The sequence below is a fragment of the Physeter macrocephalus genome, chromosome 21 (assembly GCF_002837175.3).
Source record: "Physeter macrocephalus isolate SW-GA chromosome 21, ASM283717v5, whole genome shotgun sequence".
NCBI lineage: Eukaryota > Metazoa > Chordata > Mammalia > Artiodactyla > Physeteridae > Physeter > Physeter macrocephalus.
The window spans coordinates 107,254,388-107,271,276 of NC_041234.1; the positions used below are offsets into that span (position 1 = coordinate 107,254,388).

Consider the following 16,889-nt stretch of genomic DNA (forward strand, 5'->3'; position numbering starts at 1 on the left):
GCTTATATCTCCAAATTCAGATAATGCATCACTGCACTTTTCACAAGGCACCAACACACAGTCCTACAATTTTCAGGCTGCGTCTGGTCTCATTGTCAATCGTCACAAGCATTTCTAGTATGATACTGCTACCTGCCGGCCGAAATGAAGAAGTTCACCTAACTGGCTTGCTCTGACTCAGAGATTTTCCCGCTTCGAAGCATCTACAGCTTTAGCAGAAATCCACCAATGTCCCTATTTCAGCTGAAACCTTCGTATAAAACAGGATTTTAATCTGAGTTTTCTGAGAATTTCACTCAACTATGCTTTGCCTCTAGTATGTCAGCATAAATTACGACAAGATGCCTAGAAAATAGCTGAGATTATATTAGAAGCACCTCTGAGGATAACCCCAAGTATTTTAATTTAATTTTCATTCCTTACATGGGAATAAACCACTAAGATAAAAATTCAGTTCCATGGGACTCCAGTGAGTCTTCCATCATTTCAAGGGATATTATAAAATTCTCCAAAAAAATCACTAATCATATATAAAATAGATAAACAACAAGGACCTACTATATAGCACAGGGAACTATATTCAGTATCTTGTAATAACTTATAATGGAAAAGAATCCGAAAAAGAATATATATCTATATGTATACATAGATATATGTACACTGAATCACTTTGCTGTACACCTGAAACCTTGTAAATAACTATACTTCAATTAAAAAAAATCACTAACCAAAATCAAGCAAACAGGGTATAGTAATTTCCCCCCAAAGTTGAGAATCTTTCAATTAACTGTGCAACAAACTTTAAATCATAATGTTTGAAGGAATCTCTACTGCTATTTATACTTTAAACTCCTAACATGGGTAAATGCAGAGTCAGTAGTATTTTAGCACACAGAATTACAAGAGAAAATTCTCTAAACACTACAAAAGTCTGCCATCTGAGGTACACCATTTCTTTCTGGTATTTATCCAGAATTGCTATTCTCAGATCAGAAGAAAAAGAATACATGCTCATATAAATGGCAAGCTAACATGATGGGATCTCTTTTCATTGGCATTAAGAAATTTACCCTTATCCACACAGGATTGTTTACATAGCCATCACAGGAAAAATGCCTCTGAACCATATTTTTCTTTAATGAAGATAAGTAGTGAAGTATGAAAACATTCCTGGAAATAATAAAAACAAACTTAGGACGGAGGTTCCCTCGGGGGAGGGAGGGAGGAGCAGGAAATATTGGAAAGTATACACAGGACTCCAATTGCAAGCTATAATTTGATTCTTAAGCTGAATGGTGGGTACGTGGGTGTACTTCATTTTATCTCTGTTCTTTGTATGCTTGAAATATTGCATAATTTTTTTCTAAAAAACAACGAGAAGCTGGTAGAAGATGAATAAAGCAGACATGGGAGGTGGCAGCAAGTAACCTTGTGCTATATGCCAGGTACTTGGTATACATTATTTCACTGAATCCTCACACCAACCCTGCAAGGTAGGTGATTTTATCCTCATTTTACAAGTGAGGAAACTAAGGCTTAAAGATTAAGTGAATCACCCTGGGTAACACAGCTTCTAAGTGGCAGAACTGTAAACTGAGACAATATAAAAGTGGGAAAAAGTTTTTAGGCTGACATCAAGGAGTGGCATGAAGGAGGTGGTGGCATGAGATGCTACGTGGACCCATCCCCCGGGGAAACAATCAGAGCTAGTGGAACCTAAAAAACAACCATTTAAAGTCTCTAGAAAGTGTTCCAATGACATCTGGTAAATGAAGAAAACATTTATTCAAGAAAATATTCTAAAACTCAGTAAGAATAGGGAGAGCTTGGTATTTGAGCCCTGACCTGCTCTCTCCCTCTCTCCCTCCTCCCTCCTCCTGGCTCAGTTTGCCAGAAGCCCCTCCAGGCAAGTGTGGACAAGAAGAGAGGGCTCCCCTTGCCCTCAACTCCCAACCCAAGGACACAATATCTCACTAGCGTATCTCAACTGCTTCAGCTCCGAGCTGAAGACGCTGAATGCCTAGCGAGTGTGGCTGAGAGACTGGATGGAGAGGGAGGACGCAGGCTGAAAATACTGGCACCAAATTACCCTCACCCCAGCTCACTTGTAGGGTAGAGGTTCTGTGCTGGGAAAGGTAAACAGAGAAGACCAGAGGCTACTGCCCTGCCTAGCACCCAGAGTAGTGGCTCAAAGATTTTGCCCAGGGGAGAGGCAGACAGACTATAGGAACAGAGAGCTTTCCTCAAAGGAATTGGTTCTAGTTGAAAAACTGTGGGGAAATTCAAGCCTAAGGTCTCTTGCAAAAGCAAGGAAGATTTTGGTGGTAAGAAAATGAGAGAAGGCTGGTCCTCTTAATTAAGAACAACAAGCTACACACGAGGCCAGCTAGGTCAGTAGAGAGAACCAGCAAATTTCAAAGACTGGTCTCGAAAAACTACCCCTAGAATAAAGAGCCCAGAAATAAACCCACAGGCCTACAGTCAATTAATCTTCGACAAAGGAGGCAAGAATATACAATGGAGAAAAGACAGTCTCTTCTATAAGTGGTGTTGGGAAAGCTGGACAGCCGCATGTAAATCAATGAAGTCAGAACACTCCCTCACACCCTACAGAAAAATAAACTCAAAATGGCTTAAAGACTTAAATGTAAGACAGGACATCATAAAACTCCTAGAAGAGAACATAGGCAAAATATTCTCTGACATAAATTGTACTAATGTTTCCTTAAGTCAGTCTCCCAAGGCAATAGAAATAAAAGCAAAAATAAACAAATGGGACCTAATCAAACTTTAACCTTTTGCACAGCAAAGGAAACCATCAACAAAATGAAAAGACAACCTACAGACTGGGAGAAAATATTTGCAAACAATGTGACTGATAAGGGCTTAATTTCCAAAAGATACAAAAAGCTCATACAACTCAATATCAAAAAAACAAACAACCCAATCCAAAAATGGGCAGAAGACCTAAGTAGACACTTCTCCGAAGAAGACATACAGATGGCCAACAGGCACATGAAAAGATGCTCAACATCACTAATTATTAGAGCAATGCGAATCAAAGCTACAATGAGGTATCACCTCACACAGACAGTAAATAAGAATGTTAATATAACAAATGCTGTAAATATATCCTCACTCTCCTTTCTTCTATCAGTTCCATTAATAGAAAATTATATTAATAATAACGATGGCGAGCTTCCCTGGTGGTTCAGTGGTTGTGAATCCACCTGCCAATGCAGGGGACATGGGTTCGAGCCCTGGTCTGGGAGGATCCCACGTGCTGTGGAGCAACTAAGGCCGTGCGCCACAACTACTGAGCCTGCGCTCTAGAGCCCGCGAGCCACAACTACTGAGCCCGCGAGCCACAACTACTGAAGCCCACGCGCCACAACTACTGAAGCCCGCGCGCCTAGAGCCTGTGCTCCGCAGCAAGAGAAGCCACCTCAGTGAGAAGCCTGCGCACCACAACAGAGTAGCCCCTGATCTCAGCAACTAGAGAAAACCCACGTGCAGCAGCAAAGACCCAATGCAGCCAAAAATTAAATAAATGAATAAATAAATAAATTTAAAATGATAATAATAATAACGATGGCAATGTATTAATGGGTTCATAACATATAGACATAACGTGTATAACAACAGTGGCACAAAAAGAGAAGTGGAAATAGAGGTATACTAGGAGTAACATTTTTATATCTCACTAGAATTAAGTTACTGTAAACATGAAGCAGATTCAGACAAATTAAGATATATATATGGAAAGCCTCAAAGCAAACACTAAAAAAATAATTCATGGGGGTGGGAGCAAGGATTGACTGAAATGGGCATAAGGGATCTTCTGTGACAGAAATGTTCTTAAATTGGATTGTGATGGTTGCACAACTCTATACATTTACTAAATGTAAGTTAAACAAATTGATTAAAAAAGTAAAATAAAATAAAATAATTCAAAAACCCATAAAAGGACATTGGGTTTCAGCTCTGACATCCAAAGAGCTTAGAAGTTATCATTACCACGCTTGCAACAAGAAAAACACTGAACAAACTGAAAATCAATTACTTTTCTTGGATCCACTGAGAATTGAGATCACAGGGAAAACCACCACCCCCAAATCTAGAAAGACAGGCAAACACAAAGAATTAGAACTGAGATCAACTTCGCTGAGGAGAAGCCACTGGAGACAATAACGTAGGACCACTCAAATGGAAATTGTGATGAACTGCAAGAGTCTGAGCGTGGACTAGCTTGACAATTAAAAACTCCCAGGGACCCAGTCTTGGAGAGACCAAAATTTTTGTGGGTTTTGCATCCAGGAACCCAAGCAGGTTCTCATGGAGAAGATCACAGAAAAATCCCTTTGTGTTTCAGGGAGGGGGAGAGAAAACTAACCATTTTGAAATGCTCCCAGAACATTCTCTATAACAAAGGCTTGCTCTCCAAGGGAAAACTATGTTGCCAGAGCCTTATCTGATCCTATCTCAACTTCCTGTCATATGTGAGAGGAGAAAAAAAAAAAGCCTAGGAAACTCTTCTACAGATCCAAGCTCAGGGGCACCAGTCCACTAAATAAGTGAAATTTATTCATAATATTATAGAATCCATCCCCTCGACTACACCTTACACCACATCAACATGGCTCCAATATAACAACGGTGGATTACAGCTGAGAGAGCTGCAAGACACAGACTCTATTTATGAAGGAATTCTTAGGAAACACAAAGATACAGAGGGAGGAAAAAAACAAAGAAACTAGAAGAAACTGAAGCCCCTAGTACTCATAAAATTCACAAGCAACAAATGAAAAAATAAATAAGTGGGACTAGATCAAACTAAAAAGCTACTGCACAGCAAAGGAAACCATCAATAAAATGAAAGGCAAACTATGGAATGGGAGAAAGTATTTGCAAGTCACAATCTGATAAGGGGCTATATTCAAAACATATAAAGAGCTCACACAATGCAATAGCAAAACAAACAAACAACAACAAAAAAACAAGCCAAACAATCTGATTTAAAAATGGGCAGAAGAACTGAATAGACAATTTTCCAAAGAAAACATACCAATGACCAACAGGTACATAAAAAGGTACTCAATATCACGAATCATCAGGGAAATGCAAATCAAAACAACAATGAGGTACCACCTCACACCTGTTAGGATGGCTGTTATCAAAAAGACGAGAGATGACAGGTGCTGGAGAGGATGTGGAGAAAAGGGAACCCTCCTGCACTGTTGGTGGGAATGTAAAGTGGTGCAGCCACTATGGAAAACTGTATGGACGTTCCTCAAAAAATTAAAAATATATCTACCATATGACCCAGCAATTCCATTCCTGAGTATATAACAAAAATAAAAACAAAACAAAACCCAGGGCTTCCCTGGTGGCGCAGTGGTTGAGAGTCCGCCTGCTGATGCAGGGGACACGGGTTCGTGCCCCGGTCCGGGAAGATCCCACATGCCGCGGAGCGGCTGGGCCCATGAGCCATGGCCGCTGAGCCTGCACGTCTGGAGCCTGTGCTCCACAACGGGAGAGGCCACAACAGTGAGAGGCAAAAAACCAAAAACACTAATTAGAAAAGATACATGCACCCCAATATTCATAACAGCACTCTTTACAATGGCCAAGATATGGAAACAACCTGAGTGTCCATGGACAGACGAATGGATAAAAAAGCTGTGAGATATATATATATATGACTACTAACCAGCCATGAGAAAGAAAGAGGGCATTACGCTAGGTGAAATAAACCAGACAGAGAAAAATAAATACTGTATGGTATCACTTACATGTGGAATCTAAATAAAAAGTCAAACTCAAAAAGAGAGAGAGGGAGAGACTTGTCACATATAACAGAATACCCTTACTATTAGCGGGTCTCTCAGCAGAATCTTGGCAGGTCAGAAGGGAGTGGAATGATATACTGAAAGTACTGAGAGAAAAATATTGCCAACCAAGAATATACTATCTGGCAAAATTATCCTTCATAAACAAAGGAGAAATAAAGACTTTCCCAAATAAACAAAAGCCGGGGGAGTATATCACCACTTGACCTGCCTTACAAGAAATTCTAAAGAGAGTCCTTTAAGCTGAAATGAAAGGACACTAAACAGCAACACAATAGCATTCTTAAGTATAAAGATCACTGGTAAAGTTAAATATATGGACAAATACAGAATACTATAATACTGTTAGCCATAGTACATAAATTGCTTTAATTCTGGCATAGAAATTAAGAGATAAAAGTATAAAAATAACTATAAAAAGATGCTAATGGATACACAATATAAAAAGATGTATCTTGTGACATTAATAACATAAAGTGGAGGGGAAGTAAAAGTGTAGAGTTGTGTGTGTGACTGAAGTTAAGTTTTTATCAACTTAAAAGAGATTGTTGTAAAATGTTTTATGTAAGCCCTAAGGTAACCACAAAGAAAATATCTATAGATGATACACAAATGAAAATGAGAAAGGAATCAAATCATGTCACTACACAAAATCAATAAAACAGAAAGGAAGACAGCAAGAGACAAGAGACAAAAAAGCTACAAGATAGACAGAAAACAATGAACAATGGCAATAGTAAGTCCTTCCCTTTCAATAATTACTTTAAATTTAAATGGATTAAACTCCTCAATTAAAAGATATAGAATGGCTGAATGGATTAAAAAAAAAAAGACCCAAATATATGCTGTCTACAAAAGTCTCACTTTATTATTTTTTTATTTTTTACTTTTTTGCGTTACGTGGGCCTCTCACTGTTGTGGCCTCTCCCATTGCGGAGCACAGGCTCCGGACGCGCAGGCTCAGCGGCCATGGCTCACAGGCCCAGCCGCCCCACGGCATGTGGGATCTTCCCGGACCGGGGCACGAACCTGTGTCCCCTGCATCGGCAGGCGGACTCTCAACCACTGTGCCGCCAGGGAAGCCCCTCTCACTTTATTTTTAAAGACACACTCAGGCTGAAAGTGAAGGGATAGAAAAAGACAGTCTATGCAAATGGTAACCAAAGGAGCACAAGGGTGGCCACACTTATATTGGACAAATAGACTTTATATCAAAAACTGTCAAAAGAGACAAAGAAGGACAAAAAAAGTATCATAGCAAAAGGATCAACTCACCGAAAAGATATAACAATTAAAATATGTATATATGCAACCAACATCAGAGCACCCAAATATATGAAGCAAATATGGACAGAAATGAAGGGAGAAATAGACAGCAACACAATAATAGCAGAGAAGTTTAATACCCCACTAGCAATAATGGATATAACATCCAGATAGAAGATAAGGACTTGAAAAACACTTATAGATCAAATAGACCTAGCAGACATATAAATATCATTCCACCCAACAGAGCAGCATATGCATTCTTTTAGAGTGCCCAAAGACCATTCGTCAGGTTAGGTTACATGTTTTATCACAAAACAAAACTTAACAACTTTAAAAATATTGAAATCATACCAAGTATTCTTTCTGACCACAATAGAATGAAACTAGAAATTAATAGAAATAAAACTGGAAAATTCACAAATATATGGAAATTAAACAACACTCTGTTGAACAACCAACGGGCCACAGAAGAAATCAAAAGGGAAACTAAAAAATATCTTGAGACAAATTATAATAAAAATACAACATATCAAAACTTATGGAATGCAACAAAATATTTCAAAGAGGGAAGTTTATAGTGATAAATGCCTATTATTAAAAAAGAAGACAGATCTCAAACACCTTGACTTTATACCTCAAGAAATTAGAAAAAGAACAAAAAAATTAGGTCTAAAGTTAGCAGAAGAAAGGAAATAATAAAGATTAGAGCTGAAAAGATAAATGAAATTGACCTTTAGTACACTAAGAAAAAAGACTCAAATAAATAAAATCAGAAATGAAATAAGAGACATTAAAACTGATGCCACAGAAATAAAAAGGATCATACGAGACTATAGGCATACCTCTTTTTATTGCACTTCACTTTATTTTGCTTCGTGTATATCGCGATTGTTACAAATTGAAGGTTTGTGGCAACCCTGTGTCAAGCAAATCTATCTGCGCCATTTTTCCAATAGCATTATTTTTTAATGAAGATATACACATTTTTTAAACATAATATTAACGCACGCTTAATAGACTATAGTATAGTGTAAACATAACTTTTACATGCATTAGGAAACAAAAAAAATTCATGTGACTAGCTTTATTGCAGTGGTCTGGAACCGAACCTGCAATATCTCCAAGGTATGTCTATACTATGAACAATTATACACTAACAAACTGAATAACCTAGAAGAAAAAGACAAATTCCTGGAAGCATACAACCTACCAAGACTGACTCATGAAAAAATAGAAAATTTTAACAGGCCAATAATGAGTAAGAAGATTGAATTAGTAATCAAAAACCTCCCTGGAGGTACAGTGGTTAAGAATCTGCCTGCCAACGCAGGGGACATGGGTTTGATCCCTGGTCCCGGAAGATCCCACATGCTGCAGAGCAGCTAAGCCTGTGTGCTGCAACTACTGAGCCCACATGCCACAACTACCGATGCCCGCGTGCCTAGAGCCTGTGCTCTGCAACAAGAGAAGCCACCACAATGAGAAGCCCACGCACCACAATGAAGAGTAGCCTCCGCTTGCCACAACTAGAGAAAGCAATGAAGACCCAATGTAGCCAAAAATAAATGAATTTACAAACCAAAAAACAAACAAAAAAACCTCCCAACAAAGAAAAGCCCAGGACCAGATGGCTTCACTGGTGAATTCTATAAAACATTTAAAAATGAATTAACACTGGGGACTTCCCTGGTGGTCCATTGGTTAAAACTCCACACTTACACCACAGGGGGTGTGGGTTTGATCCCTGGTCGGGGAACTAAGATCCCACATGCCCCATGGCATGGCCAAAAAATAAATAAATAAAATTTTTTTAAAAAAATGAATTAACACCAATCCTCCGCAAACTCTTCCAAAATAATTAAAGAGATAGAAACACTTTCAAACTCATTTTATGAGACCAGCATTACCCTGATACAAGAGCCAGAGAAAGACATCACAAGAAAAGAAAACTATACACCAATATCCTGAAGAATATAGATGCCAAAGTCCTCAACAAAATACTAGCAAACCAAATGTAATAGCACACTAAAGGCATCATACACCATGACCAGTGGAAAATATACCTAGGATGCAAGGATGATTTGACATACAAAAATCAAACAATGTGATACATCACACTCGAAGGGCAAAAGATAAAAAATCATATGATCATCTCAATAGATGCAGAAAAAGCATTTGACAAAAATCCAACATCCTTTCATGATAAAAACAAAAATGCTCAACTAATTAAGAATAGAAGGAAATTGCCTCAACATAAGAAGGCAATATATGAAAAGCACACAGCTAACATCATAGTCAATGGTGAAAAACAGAGCTTTTTCCTCTAAGGTCAGGAACAAGGCACAGATGCCCACTTTGGTCACTTCTATTCAACACAGTACTGGATGTCCTAGCCAGATAGGCAAGAAAGAAAAATAAAAGGCATACAAATGGAAAAGGAAGAAGTAAAATGATCTCTGTTCACAGATGACATGATTTTAAATGTAGAAAACCCTAAAGACTCCACAAAACCTGGTAAAACTAATAAACGAATTCAGTAAAGTTGCAGGATTCAAAATTAACATACAGAAATCAGTTGCATTTCTATACATTAACAATGAACTAGCCAAAAAAATAAAGAAAGAAAGAAAGAAAGAAAGAAAGAAAGAAAGAAAAGAAATCTCATTTATTGATACAATAGCATCCAAAGAATAAAATACTTAGGACTAAACTTAACCAAGGAGACCGAAGACTTGTACACTGAAAATTACAAAACATTGATGAAAAAATTAAAGAAGGAACAAACAAGTGTAAAGACATCCCATGTTCACAGATCAGAAGAGTTTATACTGTTAAAAATGTCCAGACGTCAAAAGTGATCTACAGATTCAATGCAATCCCTATAAATCCTCAATAGCATTTTTTTTAACAGAAACAGAAAAAAACAATCTCAGAATTCATATGGAACCAAAATGAACCCCAAATAACAAAGTTGGAGGTTTCACACTTCCTTATGCCAAAACATATTACAAATCTACAGTAATTAAAACAGTATGGTTGGCACAAAGAGAGACACTAGATCAAAGGAACAAATTAGAAAGCCTAGAAATAAATCTATGTGTATATGTTTAATTGATCTTTGACAAGGGTGCCAAGAATATATAATGAGAAAAAAACAGTCTTCAACAAATGGTACTGGGAAAACTGAATATGCACATGCAAAAAAAAAAAAGAAACTGGAACCTTACCTCACACCACACACAAAAATCAACTCAAAATGGATTCAAGACTTAAACATAAAACCTGAAGCTCTAAAATTCCTGGAAGTAAACAGGAGAAATCCTTCAAAACATTGGTCTTGGCAATGATTTCTTGAATATGATACCAAGAGCACAGTTAACAAAACGAAAAATAGGCAAGTGGAACTACATCAAACTAAAAGGATTTTTCACAGCAAAGGAAACAATCAGCAGAGTGAAAAGGCAACCTATGGAAAAGGAAAAAATATTTACAAATCATATATTTGATAAGGGTCTAATCTCCAAAAAAAATAAGGAACTCCTACAACTCAAGAGTAAAGATACTAATAACCTAACTTAGAAGTGGGCAAAGCAACAAACACATGAAAGAATGCTCAACATCATTAATCATTAGAGAAATGCAAATCAAAAGTACAATGAGATATCACCTCACACCAGTCAGAATGACCATCATCAAAAAAATCTACAAACAATAAATGCTGGAGAGGGTGTGGAGAAAAGAGAACCCTCTTGCACTGTTGGTGGGAATGTACATTGATACAGCCACTATGGAGAACAGTATGGAGGTTCCTTAAAAAACTAAAAATAGAACTACCATACGACCCAGCAATCTCACTACTGAGCATACACCCCAAGAAAACCATAATTCAGAAAGATTCATGGACCACAATGTTCACTGCAGCTCTATTTACAATAGCCAGAACATGGAAGCAACCATATGCTGACACATATAAATGGAATCTAAAAAAAAGAAAAAAAAATGGTCATGAAGAACCTAGGGGCCGGGCGGGAATAAAGATGCAGACCTACTAGAGAATGGACTTGAGGACATGGGGAGGGGGAAGGGTAAGCTGGGACAAAGTGAGAGAGTGGCATGGACATATATACACTACCAAATGTAAAACCGATAGCTACTAGTGGGAAGCAGCCGCATAGCACAGGGAGATCAGCTCGGTGCTTTGTGACCACCTAGAGGGGTGGGATAGGGAGGGAGGGAGACGGAAGAGGGAAGAGATATGGGGATATACGTATATGTATAACTGATTCACTTTGTTATAAAGCAGAAACTAACACACCATTGTAAAGCAATTATACTTTAATAAAGATGTTAAAAAAAAAAAGAAGTGGGCAAAGGATTTGAATAGACATTTTTCCTAAGAAGACATACAGCTTTCTGCTTGTGGACGCCGTCGAGTAAGCATCGTTGACGTCTTCCCCCCTCCTCCACTGCCGTCATGTCTAAGTCAGAGTCACCCAAAGAGCCCGAACAGCTGCGGAAGCTCTTCGTCAGAGGTTTGAGCGTTGAAACAACCGATGAGGGTCTGAGGAGCCATTTTGAGCAGTGGGGAACGCTCACAGATTGTGTGGTAATGAGGGATCCAAACACCAAACGCTCCAGAGGCTTCAGGTTTGTCACATATGCCACTGTGGAGGAGGTGCACGCGGCCATGAGTGCAAGGCCACACAAGGTGGACGGAAGAGTTGTGGAACCAAAGAGGGCGGTCTCAAGACAAGATTCTCAAAGACCTGGTGCCCACTTAACTGTGAAAAAGATTTTTGTTGGTGGCATTAAAGAAGACACTGAAGAACATCATCTAAGAGATTATTTTGAACAGCAGGGGAAAATTGAAGTGACTGAAATCATGACTGATCGAGGCAGTGGCAAAAAGAGAGGCTTTGCTTTCGTAACCTTTGATGACCATGACTCCGTAGACAAGACTGTCACTCAGAAATACCATACTGTGAACGGCCACAACTGTGAAGTAAGGAAAGCCCTATCTCAGCAAGAGATGGCTAGTGCCTCATCCAGCCAAAGAGGTCGAAGTGGTTCTGGAAACTTTGGTGGTGGTCGCGGAGGTGGTTTTGGTGGGAATGACAACTCTGGTCTTTTGGCAGTTACAACAATCAATCTTCAAATTTTGGACCCGTGAAAGGAGGAAACTTTGGAGGCAGACGTTCTGGCCCCTATGGTGGTGGAGGCCAATACTTTGCCAAACCCCGAAACCAAGGCGGCTATGGTGGTTCCAGCAGCAGCAGTAGCTATGGCAGTGGCAGAAGGTTTTGATTACTGCCAGGAAACAAAGCTCAGCAGGAGAGGAGAGCCAGAGAAGTGACGGGGAAGCTACAGGTTACAAGAGATTTGTGAACTCAGCCAAGTACAGTGGTGGCAGGGCCTAGCTGCTACAAAGAAGACATGTTTTAGACAATACTCATGTGTATGGGCAAAAAAACTCGGGGACTGTATTTGTGACTAATTGTATAACAGGTTATTTTAGTTTCTGTTCCGTGGAAAGTGTAAAGCATTCCAACAAAGGGTTTTAATGTAGATTTTTTTTTTGCACCCATGCTGCTGTTGATTGCTAAATGTAATAGTCTGATCATGACGCTGAATAAATGTGTCTTTTTTTAAAAAAAAAAGAAGACATACAAATGGGACATGAAAAGATGCTCAACAACACTAATCATCAGGGAAGTGCAAATCAAAATGACAATGATATTTTATAATAACTATAAATGGAGTATAAGCTTTAAAAATTGTGAATCACTATATTGTACACCTGTAACTTATATAATATTGTACAGCAACTATACTTCAATGAAATATTACATTAGTATTTATTTGAGGAAAAGAGATACATGACCCTTACTACATGAGATTGTATACATTTAAGTAGAGAAGTGTAATAGTTACTGTAAACACACACACACACACACACACACACACACACATATACAATGAGACATCCCCTCACATCTGATTAGGATGGCCATTATCCAAAAATAAATAAATAAATAAAGACAAATGTTGGCAAAGATGTGAAGAAGTTGGAACCTCTGTGCATTGTTGGTGGGAATGTAAATTGGTACAGCCACAGTGGAAACAGTATGGAAGTTCCTCAAAACACTGAAAATAGAACTACCATTTAATCCAGCAATCCAACTTTTGGTTATTTATCTAAATAAACTGAAATCAAGATTTCAAAGAGACATTTGCATTCCCATAGCCAAGTTGTGAAACAATATAAATGGCCATTGATGAATGAATGGATAAAGAAATGTGGTATGCACATGCATACCTCTTTAAAGAGAAGGAAATCCTGTCATATGTGAAAACATGGATGAACTCTGAGGACATTATGCTAAGTGAAATAAGCCAGTCACAGAAGGAAACATACTACATGATTCCATTTATATAAGGTATCTGAAGTAGTCAAACTCGTAGAAGCAGAAAGTAAAATGGTGATTTCCAGGGGCTGGGGTAAGGGAGAAATGGGGAGTTGCTGTTCAGTGGATATAAGTTTCCGTTATGGAAGACGAAAAAGTTCTAGAGATCTGATGTACAAAATTGTGCTTATACTTAACAATACTGTATTGTACACTTAAAATTTTGTTAGGAGGGTAGATCTCATGTTATACGTTTGTTTGTTTTACCACAATAAAAATAGAAGGAAAAAAAGTGGAGGCAAAATAAAACTTTCTTAGGCAAACAAAAACTGAGGGAAACTGTCACCAGTAGACCTCCTATCAAATATTGTTAAAAGAAGTATTTCAGAGAGAAGGAAACTTGGATCTACATGAAAAGGAACAGTGTCAGAGAATAATAAATGCAGGTAAAATAAAATCTTTTTTTCTTATTCTTAATAGATCTAATAGATAACTGTTCCAAGTAATAAAAGCAACAGTATATTGAATGATTTTATGTTATGGATACATGAAATGAATGAGAACAATAAGAGATGAGGGGAAAAAATTTAGAATACTCTGTTATAAGGTAACTGCATTACCCGTGAAATGGTAAGTGTTATGTGAAAGTGCTGTTAGGTTAGTTGTAAATGGATATTACAAACTCTAGGGAAATCACTAAAATTTTTTCAGAAAAAGAGAAAGAGAAGAAGAGAAAATGGAATCATATAAAATGTTTCACTAAAACCAGAGAACACAGGACTTCCCTAGCAGTCCAGGGGTTAAGACTCCATGCTTCCACTGCAGGGGGCAGAGGTTTGATCCCTGGTTGAGGAACTAAGATCCCACATGCCGTGTGTCACAGTCAAAATTTAAAATAATAATAATAATAATAAAACCACAGAAGGCAGTAAAAGGGGGGCAGTAAAGAAAGAACAAGGGAAATGAATAGAAAATGGTTACAAACATTTTAGATATTAATCCAACTATAACAATAATCACTTTAAATGTGAATGGTCTAAATATGTCAATTAAAAGACAGAGATTCTCAAAGTGGATTTAAAAAAAAAGACTCAATTATATATTGTCTACAAGACACAGACAGATTATAAGCAAAGGTATGGAAAACGAAATATTAACAGCAATCAAAAGATAGCTGGATTAGCTATATTAATTTCAGAAGAAGCTGACATCAGAACATGGAAAACTATCAGGGATAAAGAGAGAGAATTACATAAAGATGCAAGGGCCATTTCTCCAACAAGACAAAGCAATCCTTAACATGAATGCACCTAACAACAGAACATCAAAATACATGAGGCAAAAAAAAAAAAAAAAACGTGATAGGACTTCCCTGATGGTGCAGTGGTTAAGAATCCACCTGCCCACCAGTCCCGTCCACCAGGAAGCCTACACAAGCCCCTGAACCAACCTTATCCAATGGGGGCAGATACCAAGAACAACAGGAACTATGAACCTGTAGTCTGCAAAAAGGAGACCCCAAACACAGTAAATTAAGCAAAATGAGAAGACAGAGAAATACACAGCAGATGAAGGAGCAAGGTAAAAATCCACCAGACCAAACAAATGAAGAGGAAATAGGCAGCCTACCTGAAAAAGAATTCAGAGTAATGATAGTAAAGATGTTCAAAAATCTTGGAAATAGAATGGAGGAAATAAAAGAAACGTTTAACAAGGACCTAGAAGAACTAAACAGCAAACACACACTGATGAACAACACAATAAATGAAATTAAAAATTATCTAGAAGAAATCAATAGCAGAATAAATGAGGCAGAAGAGCAGATAAGTGACCTGGAAGATAAAATAGTGGAAATAACTACCACAGAGCAGAACAAAGAAAAGAGAATGAAAAGAATTGAGGACAGTCTCAGAGACCTCTGGAACAACATTAAACGTACCAACATTCGAATTATAGGGGTCACAGAAGATGAAGAGAAAAAGAAAGGGTCTGAGAAAATATCTGAAGAGGTTACAGTAGAAAACTTCCCTAACATGGGAAAGGAAATAATCAATCAAGTCCAGGAAGCACAGAGAGTCCCATACAGGATAAATCCAAGGAGAAACACACCAAGACACATATGAATCAAGTTATCAAAAAATAAATACAAAGAAAAAATATTAAAAGCAGCAAGGGAAAAGCAACAAATAACATACACGGGAATCCCCATAAGGTTAACAGCTGATCTTTCAGCAGAAACTCTACAAGCCAGAAGGCAGTAGCAGGACATATTTAAAGTGATGAAAGGGAAAAACCTACAACCAAGATTACTCTACCCAGCAACGATCTCATTCAGATTCGACGAAGAAATTAAAACCTTTACAGAAAAGCAAAAGCTAAGAGAATTGAGCACCACCAAACCAGCTTTATAACAAATGCTAAAGGAACTTCTCTAGGCAGGGAACACAAGAAAAGGAAAAGACCTATAACAACAAGCCCAAAACAATTAAGAAAATGGTAATAGGAACATACATATCGATAACTACCTAAAATGTAAATGGTTTAAATGCTCCAACCAAAAGACATAGACTGGCTGAATGGACACAAAAACAAGACCCGTATATATGCTGTTTACAAGAGACCCACTTCAGACCTAGAGACACATACAGACTGAAAGCGAGGGGATGGAAAAAGATATTCCATGCAAATGGAAATCAAAAGAAAGCTGGAGTAGCAATTCTCACATCAGACAAAATAGACTTTAAAATAAAGACAATTGCAGGAGACAAAGAAGGACACTACATAATGATCAAGGGATCAATCCAAGAGGAAGATATAACAATTGTAAATATTTATTCACCTAACACAGGAGCACCTCAGTACAAAAGGCAAATGCTAACAGCCATAAAAGGGGAAATCAACAGTAACACAATCATAGCAGGTGACGTGAACACCTCACTTTCACCAATGGACAGATCATCCAAAATGAAAATAAATAAGGAAACCCAAGCTTTAAATGATACATTAAACAAGATGGACTTAATTGATATTTATAGGACATTCCATCCAAAACAACACAACACACTTTCTTCTCAAGTGCTCACGGTACATTCTCCAGGATACGTCATATCTTGGGTCACAAATCAAGCCTTGGTAAATTTAAGAAAACTGAAATCATATCAAGTATCTTTTCTGATCACAACACTATGAGACTAGATATCAATTACAGGAAAAAAAAACTGTAAAAAATACAAATACATGGAGGCTAAACAATACACTACTAAATAACCAAGAGATCACTGAAGAAATCAAAGAGGAAATCAAAAAATACCTAGAAACAAATGACAATGAAAACACAATGACCCAAAACCTATGGGATGCAGCAAAA

The 16,889-nt window shown here is 37.8% G+C and overlaps 1 protein-coding gene and 1 pseudogene across 7 annotated transcripts in view; one reads left to right on the forward strand and one right to left on the reverse strand.

Annotated features, from left to right (window-relative positions):
• The window catches only part of ARHGEF6 (Rac/Cdc42 guanine nucleotide exchange factor 6), a 126,433-nt gene that overhangs the window by 27,695 nt on the left and 81,849 nt on the right, over nucleotides 1-16,889 (reverse strand). The window lies entirely within an intron of this gene.
• Nucleotides 11,507-12,513, forward strand: LOC112066129 (heterogeneous nuclear ribonucleoprotein A1-like; annotated as a pseudogene).